The sequence below is a fragment of the Astatotilapia calliptera genome, chromosome 6 (genome assembly GCF_900246225.1).
Source record: "Astatotilapia calliptera chromosome 6, fAstCal1.2, whole genome shotgun sequence".
Classification (NCBI taxonomy): Eukaryota; Metazoa; Chordata; class Actinopteri; order Cichliformes; family Cichlidae; genus Astatotilapia; species Astatotilapia calliptera.
In genome coordinates, this window is record NC_039307.1 from 29,287,470 (window position 1) to 29,303,472 (window position 16,003).

Sequence of the window (16,003 nt, forward strand, 5' to 3'; positions counted from 1 at the left end):
AGCTTGATTAATTAGACCCAGACTTTATCAAAGTGATATTTGGAGTTTGTATGCAAAGAGGCCCCAGTAATGGTACCAGTTGTAGCACTGCTTGTGCTGTCATTGTGTATGTTTGCCGTCTCCCTTGAATAAGCATCTACCCTTTATTACCGTCTCACTCACACAACCCTCAGATGCTGATTTACTTAAAATACCTCATCACTTAAAAAAGAAAAATCACCTCCTTGTGCGTGTTGATGTGTCACTGTCACTGTTTAACAAAACGAGTGTCACTCTGTTGCACAGCTGGCAATTTGTTATTGTTTGTCTTTATAGATCCAAGTTCCTGCTAGTTATAACTACCTCTTGGAAGACTCTTTCATAAACACGCATTGACTTCTCTTGTCAAATTGCCTTGTTTTTATTTAGTCAATGAGGCCTGTTAAATCTGTGCCCGAGCTGACGTCTCGACCAACGAATGGAAAATTCTGGACTGCTGGATGGATATGCTCTTATCTGACTCACGTGTCATTGGCTGGAGAGTCGCTGGCACTACATTCATAAGGAGAAAAGTGCCACATAAATAGCCTTCCACGAATAAGCCATTTATGCTTTGTTGTCAGAGGAACAGACTACCTGTGGAAAAACATGTTGTTTTGAGCACCGACCATGACGTAGTCCCTAAAAATGGCTAGCTTGCTCATGTGTGTTAGGATTTTTCTAACTTTTTGTGTTCAGCTTGAGACTTTGTGATGTGCAAACTCTGATAATGATCGCACTAAATGCGTTTGATCTAATAATCACTTTGTAAAGGCGGGCTCACGCAGAGGCAACATCGATGGCTTCACTGAGCACCACTAGCAGCAGTTGCACCGGCACTGAGCTTCATGTGAAGTCTCGACTTTCATCAGAATGTAAAATTGTACGACCAAACGTGCGACAATGAATGTGAACTGATGAATTGTCTGATTTATTTCTCCAGACATGAGTTCTTTAGCAATGTTCTTGAGTAGCTCTTGTGCTGGGATCACCAGTCAATATAGTTCTATTTCTGGAAACCATAAGAGTATGGGGAAGTGCAGGCTGGCTGGCTCTGAGTCTGTTATCTTTTCATTAGAAAATAATGATGCTAAAAAGATTTCATATGCTGCAAATAGAAGCTTTTATGGTTATCTATGATTTATTTAGGCTAATAAAGATAGCAGGTAGAGTGCACTCAGTGTACTGCGGTTGATTTAGTTAATCTAGAAATAATATGCAGATCTCCCTGTTCCATGATTCCAGTTGAGTTTTTTTGTCTACTAAAGCACTGCTGGACATGTTTTACTCCTGCCGTACGGGCTCCATGTAGGCTGCAGAAAAAGAGCTACAAAGAAGGTGAGATTAGCAAAAGGAGGCAAGTGATTATGACAGATGGCTTCAGGTGACACTGTTCTTAGGCCACACATTTCCCCTACAAGCTAAGAGATCATTGCTGGTCTTACACACAAACCACAGAGCACTTGTGGAGTACTTGTGTTTCTCTGAAAGTGAGTACTTTTTCATGTGTTTGGTTATCATATATGTTTATCATGAGTGCCAAAAAGGATTTGAGCCAGACTGGCAGATGTTCTGTGTTTGAAATGGCTTTTTCTTCTGCTTTCCAATAACTTCATATAATATATTTCATTTCTCTTCTTCTCTTTCTCTTACACATTTGCAAATTGCTTCTCTTTCTCGCCCAAAAACACACACACACACAAGCACAGTCTCTCATTTAGGCTTTCTACCGAAGACGTATCGCATTCACTCTTTCACCCTTTTAGGTTTGATCAATCTCTCCCTCTTCTCTCCAAGACCTGTAGCCAGTAGTGAGGCTGATGGCGTACAGACCATTTTCTGAGAGTCGGAACGTTGTTGTGTCTTTTCCATTAGCTATTCATGAGCTCTCCTGGCTCAGGTCTGTGTACCTGGATTGGCGTGCTCAGGAGATGCAGTGGCTGACTGAATGTGGATTAACGAGAGTGTCACGTTTAATTCAGGCGTGTGCTGTCACCGCTACGGAGAGCGAGAGAGGGGGAGATGGAGAGAGAGAGAGGATGATTGTTTATCTCATCAGTAGAGTAAAGGAAAAGCAGGTCCTGACCTACGCCAATTTCTTCTCTGTACACGCTGATTGATCAGCTGTGTCTGTGGATGTTAAGCATTTGCTACCAAGGAACAGCAGCGCACTTGTTGATGCCTTTGCACCTGCGCTGCACATGTCGGCATATTTCTTTGCGCTCAACATTTGTCATCATATCCATAAAAGCAGATAGAGATAATAAAAGGAAAGAAATCAAGAGAGAGGTGGGAAGATTGAAATGAAGGAGTGAATGAATAAAAGTGCTGACTGCGTGGGGGCCGTGATGGGCCGCTCAATCATCGGCCGCAATGCTAAGTGACAGCATGGGAGCAAAAAGAATGAGACAGAGGGGAGGGAGAGGGTGAGATGGAGACGATGGGGCAGCGTGCTAGGGAGCAGAATCAAAGAGAAAAGGGAGGGTAGGGCTCGAAGAGGAGGAGGAGGAGAAATCGAAGAAATGCAAGAGGGCTTTAAATGGAGTGAGAGGGAAAGAGAGCGAGTAAGGTGAGCAGCGGTGTATGTACTCACCTGAAATCACTTGTCCTTTTTATCTGGAGCTCAGCTGAGCTGGAAGAGTGCCAATATGAATGACTGCTTGTCATGTCTCTATATTTCTATTTTCTGTAACAACTTTTAACATTCGTAAGCTCGTAGATGAAGTGCAAGCTACCTGCACAATCTTTGCTCTTTCTGCAAACACTCACACGCTTATGACTGGGTGCACACAGTCTCACACACATACACATGCACTGCATTGACTTACAAATTGCAAGAGGACTCAGGGAGATGAAACTCTGAACTTTGAATCCCTGACTAGCTTTGAAGTTTTCAAACATCTCTCTCTTTCACTGTCTCGTCCCTCAGCCGTAACGCGAGTATTTGAAAAAGGAGGTGGTGTATCTGTCGTAATCCACAGGGGGAAGCTTTAATAATTGGGCTTTTTTTTTTTTTAATCTCCTTCGTATGTTCTCGGCTCCTAGCTACAGCTCTTTTCTGCATGGGGAACCTGTTCTCTGTAGTACTGGCAGGATTTGCCTAGATGGAATTTGGGTGATGGGCAAGATCAAGCCGGAGAAGTATCTAATACACTGTGTGAATTTGATAAAACATATCTGATGTGTACACTCACAAAACAGTGAGTTAAGTCGGCCTTGCTGTATTGCTCATAAGGTCCTGGTCAATTGGCCAGCCAACATTTAGAGCTTAAACACAAAGTAGTGCCGATGCTGGAGTATTTAGTAATAACTAAAAACATGTGTATAAATCATACAATGACTCCACACGCCATGCATGAGACCATTTGTCCTAATGTAAATATTTATTTTTCATTTTACACTTTTTTCTTTTGTCTTTTTTATTGACTGTCAATATTTGAGGTTTTTTTAGCTATTGCTGTAAGAATAAGCCAATAAGACTCCATATTGATGGTAAAATCTAATGTTATGCATTTCTTAAACAAGATACATAACCAACTATGATTTCTATATACTTTAATTAAACTACAACTTTGGCCTAAGTACAAATTACATTTCTAATAGTGTTAAAAACTGATGTGCACCAACTGAGCACCTCCCCTGCTCATTCTGTAATCAGTCTTAATTTAATCCAGTCATTCACTAAGTCATACACTGACAGACGCACAAATAACAACACAGTGTGCATCCACCCATACATGAAGTCAGGTTATGCAGAGTTTGAATGAGCTGGCTTGTCTCTTTCCATTATGTGTCAAAGACTGCTGTCCTGTCCTTCACAATGAGGATGTACATATTATTTTTGTTTTTCTTTCGAGTCCAGTACCGAAAGATCCACAATCTCCGGTGGAAACTTGTGAAATGTCAATGTACTGTAATGGAATATGTTATCAATACACTGGCACCTAATATCAGTACTAGTTTTACTTAAGACCTGAATCACAAGGACCTAGAGACGAGTTAAACACCCTGGGACCATCTGATGAGGAGAAAATATGGGAACAATGTGTATTCCCCAGTCAGTTAGCAAATGGTTGCTGTCTAAGTGCAACACCTCCAGCCACCACGTTTCAGAGTCACTGGCTCATGACTTCTTGACTATATTTTAGAGATTTTCTTCATCTTAAGGTGAAAAAAAATCAAACTGTTCATGATTGTCTTTTACTGTTGAGTATCTCACAATCCCTTTGCTACAGTATCATTGTTGTCTTGGGCAGCATATTGTAAATTTCTTAGTGATTCCCCAAACTAACACTGTGACTAACATACTTCAGCCATCCATAACTTTTATTTGTTTCAAACTAGGAGTGAGCAGTGACTGACTCGCTCACCACCCTGCTCGTTAAACTGGGATGGCGACTGCTGTTTAAGACTCTTTTGGTGAAAAATAAGTGTCTCTGCAAACAAGAGCAACTCAAGTTCGTCTCAAAGAGAGTTTGAGACAGCAAAATGATTAAAGTTATTTTGAACAACCATCTCCTAAGACTATGCTCACGAGCATCTCTTAAATTTCTACCCAGAAGACATCTAAAAATACCCCACTCCACTCGCTAAACACTGAATTATCCGGCAAACAATGAGCACATATGCCTCAAACCTCTCCGTCTGCGCTTTCTTAGTCATTATCAGTGCATTTGTTTGCTATTACTGGAAACATCTGTGCTCAGATAGGTTTGTGTCTGACCTTTTGTGTCCAACTGTGGTTATGTTTAAGCTCTCGCATATGTGTAAGAATGTGGAAGTAAGTAAACACTCAGAACAGAAAGTCATATCGTATCTTGGCAAGGACATTTGCCAGTGTTATTGAATTAATTTGAGTCTGTAAGAATGTAAGAAGAGTGTTTACCTAGACGCAGTCTGCCCTTCAAATGGCGTGTCACTAAGCTGCCCTTGTCTGGGGAGGAAGAGGGAGGGAAGGAGGGAAGAAAGCTGGGAGAACGAGGGAGACGAGGAAGACATGGTGTGTGTTGCAGTTGGTGGCAGATGTTGTCGCTGTGGAAAGGAGGAAGTAAACATCACTTTCACACACATTCTTGAATTTGCAGAGCGTATGGAGTCACACAGACATAAACGCAGAAAGCGGGCACACACACATCACGAAACACCTCCCACGTACCTAACAACAACGAATTAGCTAAAATGTGTGAGAAACAGGGCAGCGGGTCAAAGACAGTGAATGAGTTTGTCAGAAAAGCAGGTTGGAAAAGTGAAACTCGAAGATCTTTTTTCTTTCCTTTCATTTTCTTTTCTTTTTTTTCCCCAACGCCCACTCAGGTGACGTTTAAATGGCATTGCCAGAGGACATAACATGTAGTCCTTTAGAATAGAGAGCTATGCTTCAGTCCAGCTCAAAATCGATGCTGCTGGGTAGAGATGAAAAGAGGCTAGAGGTGGAGACCGATGAAGGCAGATTTGATAGAAAGTCTGGAAAGTGAGATGAAGCAGTGTTGACTGTGGCGCAAAGTTCAGTGCGGGTGTTGAGGATGGACGCTGGAGACCCGCTGCCGGTCATGCCTAAATTTCTTTTTTGGCACAAGAGTAAATTACTCATCTCTGGCTCTGAGGCTGGCGGTTTCCAGAAGGAATTAGTTTGCAACCTTTCGGGTTGACGTCAGACGCGCTTTTGACTTTTCAGGTGTGAGGGCACGCTTTGTTATTTCACTTTCGGTGTTGGAAAATATTACACAGTTACAAATTAGTCACGCCTGCACAGAGTCATCTGGCAGCCTATTTTAAACTCACCTACTCCCTGGATTTCTTTCACGTCTCTGCACGTCATTTACACCATGATGTCTCGTTAGCGTGGTTAGGGTCATCGATAATTCTTAGAGGTCATAAAGCAGTAATGAAGAATGGTTAAAATCATATATTAAATCTGGAATAGGTGTTAAACTGCCAGGTTTTTAGGATGGCATTTCAAAGTAGCCAGTATCCTAAAATATTTAGATGATCAGCTCAGAATTCAAAGATAAGACACTTTCTGAATATGATCTTTTTTCCTCTAGTGACCTTTCACTTGAAAGAAAGATGAATGGTTTGCAGAGTTTTACATAAGTTAGATCTTAGTTACACAGGTGTAGAGACTGGTCTGCAGCTCCTGAGCAATCTCCAGTCACTAAGGGAAAAATGTGCATTCTGGTTGGTGAGTGTTTGCTGGCAGTTGCTGGGTGAAATCAGTCACAAACAGCGTGCTACACTAAAAACCTCCTTGGGATTGCTTTGGTCTCTAGCAGATTTCTACTGTCACTCATAGTTTATAAACTGCAAGTGACTGCTGCTATCTGCTACTTACCAAAGCAACCTCACAAGGTTTTTGGTGCAGAAGTATGTACTTCGATGCAAACAATTCCTACCCAACAGCAGGCAACCGGTTAAGGAATTTCCCTAGCAACCAGTGGTTTCCAAAGAGTTGCCAAATGGTCTTTAGGCTTGCATGACTATAAAACAATTAAAAGGAAAAAAAGTGTTACACACTTTTGCACTTAATATTTTTCTTTAGTTGTTACATGTTTGGTGAGCAAGGGTCCACACACGTGCCTACACACACACACACACACACACACACACACACACACACACACACACACACAGGGACAAGATCTCTGCTGTAAAGGTTGAATCAAAGAAGAGGGTGCAGAGTGAAACAAAAATATTATGCTGCTGTTTAAGATGCCAGGCCTTTCTTCTGCCCAGCTCCCTGCAACTTTCGCCTCCCTCACCCCTTACTTCTCACCTGCACTTCTTTGCTTAGATGACCTTCTCCCTCTCTCTCGTCCTCCTCCTGCTCCCTCCCCTCTTTACCTCTGTCTGGTCTGCCGGGCTGTCACGGTGATATCCCAGGTGCTGTGGTTTTGATCTCCGCCTTCAATAATGAATGAAAGGATACAATTCGTCAATCACTTCAAAAACCATGTAGCCCACATTGCCCAAGGTCAGGACAGTGGCAGCTGTCAGACAGGATGATGGCTAGCATAGGCAGGTGAGCGGAGGATGTTTGGCCACATGCATCACACGTACACACCAAAGAGAACCAGAGGAACTAGAGGAGGAACAGATGAAAATGTATGAAAGAAGAGGGGCCTCCTCTGAAGACGGGAGAAAAGGATATTAAAACAGAACAATACGATCAGGAGAAGCAAGAATGGAAGAAGTTTCGCGTGATTTTCAGTGCTTTATTTTCTCTGAAGACCTCAATTTACCTTTTTTAGGTTCTCTTTCCTATTCTGTGTGTGTGTGTGTGTGTGTGTTTGGAGGTGTGTGTGTGTGTGTGTGTGTATCAAAGTGTGATGTGTGGGGTGAGAGAGATGAAGCCTGGAGTCATGTTGTCAGACTATCACATGTCTGAATGCAGTCGCGTTTGTGAAAATCTCTCAATATCAATGTAGATTTGGGTCAAGTGTGTGCGTGAAGCCCGGTGGCGGTGATGGGAAGGTGATGCGGTGATCGTGTCGGACAGTTTCAGGAACAAACTGGTTTTACGTCCACTCGTGACTCCATTATATAGCACTTATACCATGGTGGCACAAGTGGTGCACACACCACTCCACGTCGTCTTCCTTTGGCAGTTGAGTCTGATTGATTGTTATTGTCTGTAAATAAGAGTTTGCTTTCCACCTGCAGAAAAACAAATGTTTTTAATGAGGGGGTGTAAAGTGCTGAGGAAACAGTAGGGGGAGAGTGAGGCCCGGGGATAAAAGAAAAATTGCAGAAACAAAGGAATAATTATCATCTGTGCTATTTTTTGTGTGATTCAAAAGGACTGAGGTGTTTTCACGGTTCCTTGTGTGCTCAACTTTCTTCAGAGAGAAAGAGGATGCTGTTGTCTCTGTGGGAGGTATTTATTTCACTCCCTCCCAACGCTCCCATTCACCTCCTTGCTCCTCCTGTCCGCCTGTCTGCTCATCAGAAAATAGGAGCTGACAGTTGTTTGTGTATGTGTGTGTTTTGGTGCGTGTGTGTCTTAGCAGATGTGCCCTGCAGCGTGGCCCACCTCTTAAATGTCACTGATCATAGTCTCTTCCACCTGATTACCCTAACCCCTCCAACCCCACCCCTTTCCCCCAACACACCACCGCTCCACCTCCCACTTCTATGCTGCATCTTTTCTGCCCCATTTATTACCCCCCCAGCCGCCCCCACATGGATCTGCATGACCCCATGCATGCGAGGTTGAGAGTGCCTACATCCACTCGTACTTCCAGTGGCGTAAGGTGCCTTTTCTTCTGTACCAAAGTAGCTGTTTGCACAGAACAGTCTCTTTCAATTACAGTGCACTGTGTTCAGAGCTGACATTTCAGCTGGTTGTCCTATAGAGACATATGCATACAAATGCATGGGCATATACTCACATGCTTACGCTGACATTATTAAATGCCACAAAAAGCAATAAACTGACATTTTGTAATCGACTGCTCAGGCACAGTTTTGGTTAACACAACAGTCTTGATTATGAGAAACAGAGTTACACAATGGCCAATCACTAAATGGGCACAAATCAAACTGGCATATAACCAAAGCCGATGCAGTCTGCGCATTGCCTTCCCTTCACCAGCCACTGTACCAGCATCATTAGCGAAACCAGACAGAAAAATCTCAACTTTGAATCGTTCTCCTTGACATGCTTTTGTTGTAGAGGTTGTACCTCTCAGCACATCATGCTATTAGTGGCTTTGACACCGAGGAGCAAACACTCTCACAAGCAAAGTCAAGCGCGTCGACTTTGAACTCGAGACTCGACTGTTCCTCGACTCGTATGCCATTGCATGTGTATGTGTACGTGCACGTGTTGGCGTCTGCATCGTGCCTGCTGGTCTGACATCTGCCAATCAGCACATCAGGATCAGTCAGTCATCTGCCAGCTCTTCACAGACAGCTATCAGTCAAAGCTTGTAGAAAAACATGATTGGAGCAGGCAAGAAAGGGGCTTGGGGGAGGGAGTCGTGATTGGCTGTCTTTTGCAGAAAGAGAGGTTAGGGAGAATGTTATGTCTTCAGTGAGAGATGCTTTGTTCTTGTAGGCAGTTTGACATTCAGTAGTCAATTAAAGCGGCTGCCAACTTGAAAAGTCACGAGTTAAACTCCTGATCAAAGTTCCTCGCTCACATCCTGTATGCTCTGCTCCATCTTACAGCAGATGAAGCAGGGGAAACATTTTCCTCTCTTGTGCACGCTTCTCTGCTGTTTTATGTCCAGGAGTAGTACTTCTTGTCTGTGGTCGCTCAGCTCCCTGTGTACTCTCCATCTTATAGTTCAGCTAAAGCCTGCTGGGATCAGTGGGTGAGCTCCAGCCCCGTGGATTAGCGTCAGAGCCACTTTGATTTCATCATCATCAAAGACAGCAGGTGTTTTCTGCTTAACTGTCATCTTCTTTGGTCACTACATTCCCTCGGTTAGTTTTCTCTTAAGATTGTGTGAATATGTCTGTAGCTGTCTGGGGCCGTCATGATTCTGGGTGTGATTTGGGCCTCCAAACTGATGGGACCACAGCCGGCCGCTGTTGACATTTAGGAGATAAAATCCTACAGTGTGTGGCGTTTAATGAGTCTAATCGTTTGCCTTTTGATCCAGCTGCTGCTCGTCGTTCTCATTAAAATGATTTTAAACGTGTTGGATTTTTACATGTGGGATCAGTGCTGTCAACATCATTCACCAGGAGGAACGTGAAAATGATTTTAAAAAGTCCAGTAGGCCACGAGGGAGAATTATATTATAACCCAGTTCATCAGCTTTCGGGTCAGAGCCGCAGCTCACCTGATATTCACCTCACTCTTGTGAGGTTCACTCACCTCGAGCGCTCTGTAGAATTTACTGTTGGTTTTGCCTTATTCCACCATTTTAGCTCGTTCTCACATTGTCTGGATGTTTCAGTTTTGATGGACCATTTAAAAATCGGGGCTCCTATGGGAGTTTGCCTAATGATGTAACTCTAATCATACGCTGGCTGTTATCCAGTGTGTTGATCCCTGTTTTCGCTCATTAGCGCAATATGCGCTCCTCGCTGACTGTCAGTGAGAGGCTGTCTAGTCTTCCTGAGTTGCACTAATGCTAATGTCTTTAAGCTTTGTGAGGTACGGGCTCATCAGTGACAAACCTTAAGTTTTGTAGTTTCAAAATTCGGTTACACACGTGTGTTTTCACCCGAGTCGCTTGACGGGAGGGATCATATCTCATTTCTCAGCCCTTTCACGTTATGTTGTTCAATTAATTAGCCCCTTTTTTCGACCCTTTTCCGACTCGTAGCAACATGCCAAAAACTCAACTCATAATTCTTCCTCTCGCCTCACACACTGTCAGTCCAATTAAGTGCTTTTAAATGCCTGTTGAAACAAGCGCAGGCAGACTTATTAGATTAAAAAGGAATAGAACTCATTCGCACCCCGTAATCAAATAGACTGCTGTTGCCGTGAAGGGGAAAAAATGCTTAGCCATGCAGCTTGTACCTACATATGCATACAAAAATTACTCTTAAAAAAAGAGACTGATTTAGTTATTTCTTCCCCTCATGCGTCAAAAAGGCATGGCAAAGGGTGTGTGTGTGTGTGTGTGTGTGTGTGTGTGTGAGAGAGAGAGAGAGAGAGAGAGAGAGAGAGAGCAATATAGCCTACCAGTAAATCAGTATTCATAGACTATAGTCAGCTCTGCCGGCCCTGTCTCACAGTAGGGGTTCAGCTCTATGAAGATAAAGTGATTTTTCTGGAGTGAGCGAACCCTAATTCTGACCTGACACACTCACACACACATGCACACCAGCACTGTAAATGCACTCCCACACTCATATGCAATAATTAAGCAGGCAGAAATGAAATCCTCAGCTTTGTTTCATCCAAGCGTTCTCATTTTCTCGTGCTGAGGCTGCGATGTACACTAGCGCCACAGGGTTTCCTTGCATCTGAATGCACAATGGCATCGTGAAGAGCTTTTCTGACCACCTGTCAAACTTTCCACACGAAGAAACCAACATTTTTAGCCGTTCTCTTACTGTTTTGCAGAATCTTGACCCCACGTAGAGAGGATTTCACATCTAACCACAGCTGTTGCAGTAAAATTCAGGGTTATTTAACACTGTGTAATAATAATCTTTTTTTTTTCTTGCCCGTTTCTAAAGGACAAGCCATTTAAGGGCTAATTTCCACCGCACATTTGCTCCGTGCTATAAAAATTCAGAGGTGAAGAGGAGAGTAGAGAGAGCAGGATCATGGTGGACCATCAGCCCCGAAGCCACAACCCTGGTCTTCTCCTCCTCCTGTCCTTTCATCCTCCTCTCCTCTCTCTCTTCTTTATCGCAGCGCTCATCTTCCCGGCAAATTGAATTCCTCCCTAGAATCTGCCTAAGCAGCTTCATAAGACCAGCCTGAGAGTGGATGTGTGCGCGGGATGCGTCAGGAAGAAAAAAAAAAAGTGTGCATGTGTGCTTCTTGGCTCTCCTGTCACATTTGAAGGCCAACCTCTCTGTTAGGCAACGATCCTCCTGAAGAGAAAGAAAGAGGAGACCTTGAGCTGCCGCACTCTTTGACAGAGATGGACCAGGGGGCAACAAGTGAAAGAGGGAGGAACAAAGGGAGGATGATAGGTGGCTGGATAGTGCAGCTTCTGAGAAAGACAGACAGGTCAGAAATGGGGAAGACTGCGGGGGGAGAGAGAGGCTGACATGTTGAGATTGAGTGACAGAGAGACAGACAGTGTGGGGGAGAGAGAGAGACAGACAACGCCAGTGATTGAAACATGCTGTTAGCTGACCTTGCTCATCTCAGAAGGGTGTTCGGAGTGTTCTCTACAGAGTGTTCTCTGTCTATCTGTAGTTTCTCATGGGCTGCCTTTAAAGGAAAAGAAAGGGCTTAAGGAGTGACAAGGAGGGGAGTGCCTCAGGCTGGGCTTTGGAGTGGACGCAACGCGTGATGTATGAACGAAGTGGTGGATGAGTGTAATGGTGCAAAACATCCACACTGGCATACGAAGCAGCCATTGTAGCTGAGGGTTGTGTCAAGCTTTTAAGGCTGCTCTCTCACTTAACACGAACACAGTTTTCATGGGGACATTAGTTGACATTATGCATTAGTTATGCCCCCTCCCTGACCTTACCTGGCACTATAGACTCTAGAAAGTGCATTAAACCCACCCTCTTTCTTTTGACAGCAAGGGGTGCCTCCTGGTTGGTTGGAGTATATAGGAATACGGTGATCAACTCTCTTGATTTGACAGTTTTCTGATTAAATTTACACTGATCAGACATAAGATTCTGACCACCTGAATAATATCTTTTTGGTCCTCTTTTTACTGTAAAAACAGCCTTGACCCCTGAAGGTGTGCTGCGGTATCTGCAACAAGATGTTAGCAACAGATAGTTTGAGTCTTGTAAGATGTGATTTGGGTCCTCTATGGATTGGACTTCTTTGTACATCCCACAGATACTCGACTGGATTAAGATCTTAAGACCTCAGACTTGTTGTTGTGGTCCTCAAACCATTCCTGAACCTTTGTTTTTGTAGCAGGGCTTGGGCCACATCGATCAGGCAATAGTTTCCATGAAAATGTGTCCGTTGTCTGGAACAATGTTTAGTGTCAAAGTAGCATCCACATGTATAGCAGGACACAAGGTTTCCCAACAGAACATTGTCCAAAGCATCACACTGCCTCTGCTAGGGCTGCTCAATTAATCGAATTTTAATCACGATTACGATCTGGGCTTTAAACGATCATTAAAAATGACTGAGCCGATTATTAGCCCCTCCCTCGTGCTTTACTCTCGCGCTGCTCCGTGTGGCAAATCGAGCGCACCTCTCTGCATTTCGAACACGCATCACAACAATTAAGAGGACCCAAGGGAAGCTCGGAAAGCTAAGCAGAAGTTATTTGGAGAGGAGAGTGACTGCCGCTGGTTGAAAAAAGAGGTAAAAAAAACTTCAGTGGTGTGGAAACATTGTGGGTTCGCGGAGTCAGACGTGGCTCAAGTAGACATAGTGTGTAAACTTTGCTACAGTGTGGTAGCTGCACCACAGAGCAACACTGCAAAGTTCACTAAACATAGATGTTTACATTTTTCATTTATTTTTTATATTGCAAACATTTGCACTGTTATCAGTATTTGCACACTATTTTATATTATTTTTTAAAGTCATTATTCAATACATTGTTATTGTTAACCCTTTAAATCCCTGTAGAACCGGAACTGCGTAAGCTAGCGCAATAATTTGTTTTGCATATGAAACTGGAGGAGTTGTACTTACATCTTAGAAACTAGAAACTCGCTTTGCCGATCCAATCAGCTGTTCGTAACACTTCCCACATTGAAACAGACGTCAGTGGAACTATCGCATGTCCGCCATTTCCTGTCCGAAACCGGAAGTGACTTCATTTTCGCGGAAAATGTAGTTTTTTACTTGTAGGCCTTAAAAGCCTATACTGGTGTTTTTATAAGTCATGTTTGACTCTATACTTTTCTGAATAGTTGCTGGGATGCTTAGAACTCGAATTGCACTGCTGGAAATAGTTTGTTTTGATGCACCTGCTGTTTTCTTTGCAAATTTGCATCATAGGATTGTTTTTTTGTTTTTCCTGCAGTATATAAAAATTGCTGTATCTCCAAAATAAAACTATGAAGACACTCAAAATAAATTTCCTGTGGTGGGAAACTATTTTTTGTAACTTTTTTGTATGTAAAGTTTTGAGGGATAAGCCTCTTAAATTTCCCCAAGTAGAAATATATGTAAAAAAACCAAAAACAATTTTCAATTTTTTTGTAGTTTATTGCACTTTTTTGCAATTAATGTAATTACTATGGACTTAATGCATACATATTATTAAAATATGGGCTATAACAGTTGTATTGATGTATAGCAACTTGAAATGCTCCCAAAAATGGCACTACAGCATGTAAAAAAAATAATATAAGCTCTGGCGGACTTGGTTCTATGGTAGATCTTAAAGGGTTAAATAAATATCGTCAAATAATCGAGATCTCAATTTCAGTGAAAATAATCGTGATTATCATTTTTGCCATAATCGAGCAGCCCTAGCCTCTGCTACCTTGAATCCTTCCGATAGTGGATCCTGGTGCCATGTGTTCCTCAGGTGAGTAATGCACACGCCCCTTTTACATCTTTTATGTAATGTAAAAGGAAACATGATTCATTAGACCAGGCCACCTTTAAATTCTCTGTGGTCCAGTTCTGATCCTCATGTGCCCACTGTTGGTGCTTTTGACAGTGGACGTGGTCGCCTACCTGGTCAGCAGTTATGCAACAAACTCTGATGCACTTTTCAAGGACACTTATGACAAGGCTACTTGTCAACTGTCATACTCGCTCAAATTATCGTGATGGTAATTTGACAAATTATTGTCCCTCTCTAAACCAAAAAGACAGAGAAGGCATGGTCTGCTTTGACAAGTTACTGGCCAGTGTACATGCAGTGCCCCTCGAGTTCTCATTCATATTTACTCATCATGCGTGGTTCCATGAAGCAGAGGTTAATATCATGGTAGCTTTCATATATAGTACTGGACTATATATTCGAAACAGACTTTTTTGACGAGGGTTGAGTGTGTGTGTGTGTTTGTGTGTGTTTTTAGGTAACTATGCACAAAGCATGATTTGTCTGCCCTTGTTAATGCTGTATGTCTGTGTTCCCTTACTTAACAGAAGCTCTGTTCTGTTCGTTCTGTGCATGTGTTATCCAAAAATGTATATTATGATTGACAAATGAAACCCTCCTCTAACAAAAATCTGATATAATGATACAATTCAGGTGATTTTCCCTTGGAAGGAGGCCAAAGCCCAATTTTATTTATGTAGCATTTGTATCCGGGTAAAACAACGATGTCTATGTCTGCCTAAAGTAAATGACAACCACAACACTAAACATAGCTGGAACACTGTGTTTAAAATGTCAATAGAAACATTTTTAGGTTGTTGTTTTTTTCGTTCTTTTGTTTTTTTCAAACAGCCCTTTTAAAGGGATGTGAGGACTGGCCAAAATGTCCTCACCTTCCCAAAAAGTTCTCACTCCCAAGGTAGCAGTAGAAGCAAACTTGTATTCTTTCTCTGTCTTCCTCTCCCTCTCTGTCTCTCCCTCACTCTCTGAGGCATGCAGCTGTGAATTATAGTGCTGGTCAGCAGTATGACATTGGAGTCTGCATTGGCAGCCATCGTCTGTAGAAACAGAATATTCCAAATAAATCCTTATGCCCACATGCGCTCGCACTCTCTCTCTCTCTCTCTCACACACACACACACACACACACACACACACACACACACACACACACACACACACACACACACACACACACACACACACACACACACACACAGACTCCCATATAAATCTGTCCTAGCAGGAACACTTCCCTTTTGTGCACAGAGCAGGCAGCTATCAATCTAAAAGAGAGAGGGAGAGGGTGAAACAGTGGAAAGTGGAAGAGAAGAGGAGGGGGAAAAGTGGCCCTGAGACATCCAGAGGGAATAAGGGAGGAAATGCAGACAGTGGAGATGAAGTGAGAGGGGTGGAAGTGATACAGAACTGAGGAAGCTGAAACGACAGGGAGGACAGAAGATCTAGTGGACGGCAGGAGGGGAAAGGGGGAGCGTTAAGAGTTATGAACCTGTCCATATTTACTGTCGCTAGAAGATAGGCTTCCACTCAAACGGATGCGTGTGTATGCATGTGTGAATCTCCTGTTCAGTCCAAACCCAGATGCTAATTTTTGTTGAGTGGATCCAGGCCTCGGCACATGCAGTCCAGCAGCAAGTGGCTTTGGACAGCCTATTTAGCCTTGATGCCCCTATGCTGTGTGACAGTGAGCCAGGTCCTCACACCTGAGTAGAAAGTTAAAGAGTGGATGGCATTGCTTGGACAGCAGCTGAGCCATTCAGCAGCTGCACCTTGCAAGCCAGGCCAAGTGATTTCAACAGGCTTATCATAAGATTCAGCTTGGGCACTGTGAGTGTCTG

At 43.1% G+C, this 16,003-nt stretch overlaps 1 protein-coding gene across 2 annotated transcripts in view; it reads left to right on the plus strand.

The window, feature by feature from the left end:
- The window catches only part of LOC113024443 (protein sidekick-1), a 311,016-nt gene that overhangs the window by 107,198 nt on the left and 187,815 nt on the right, over window positions 1-16,003 (plus strand). The window lies entirely within an intron of this gene.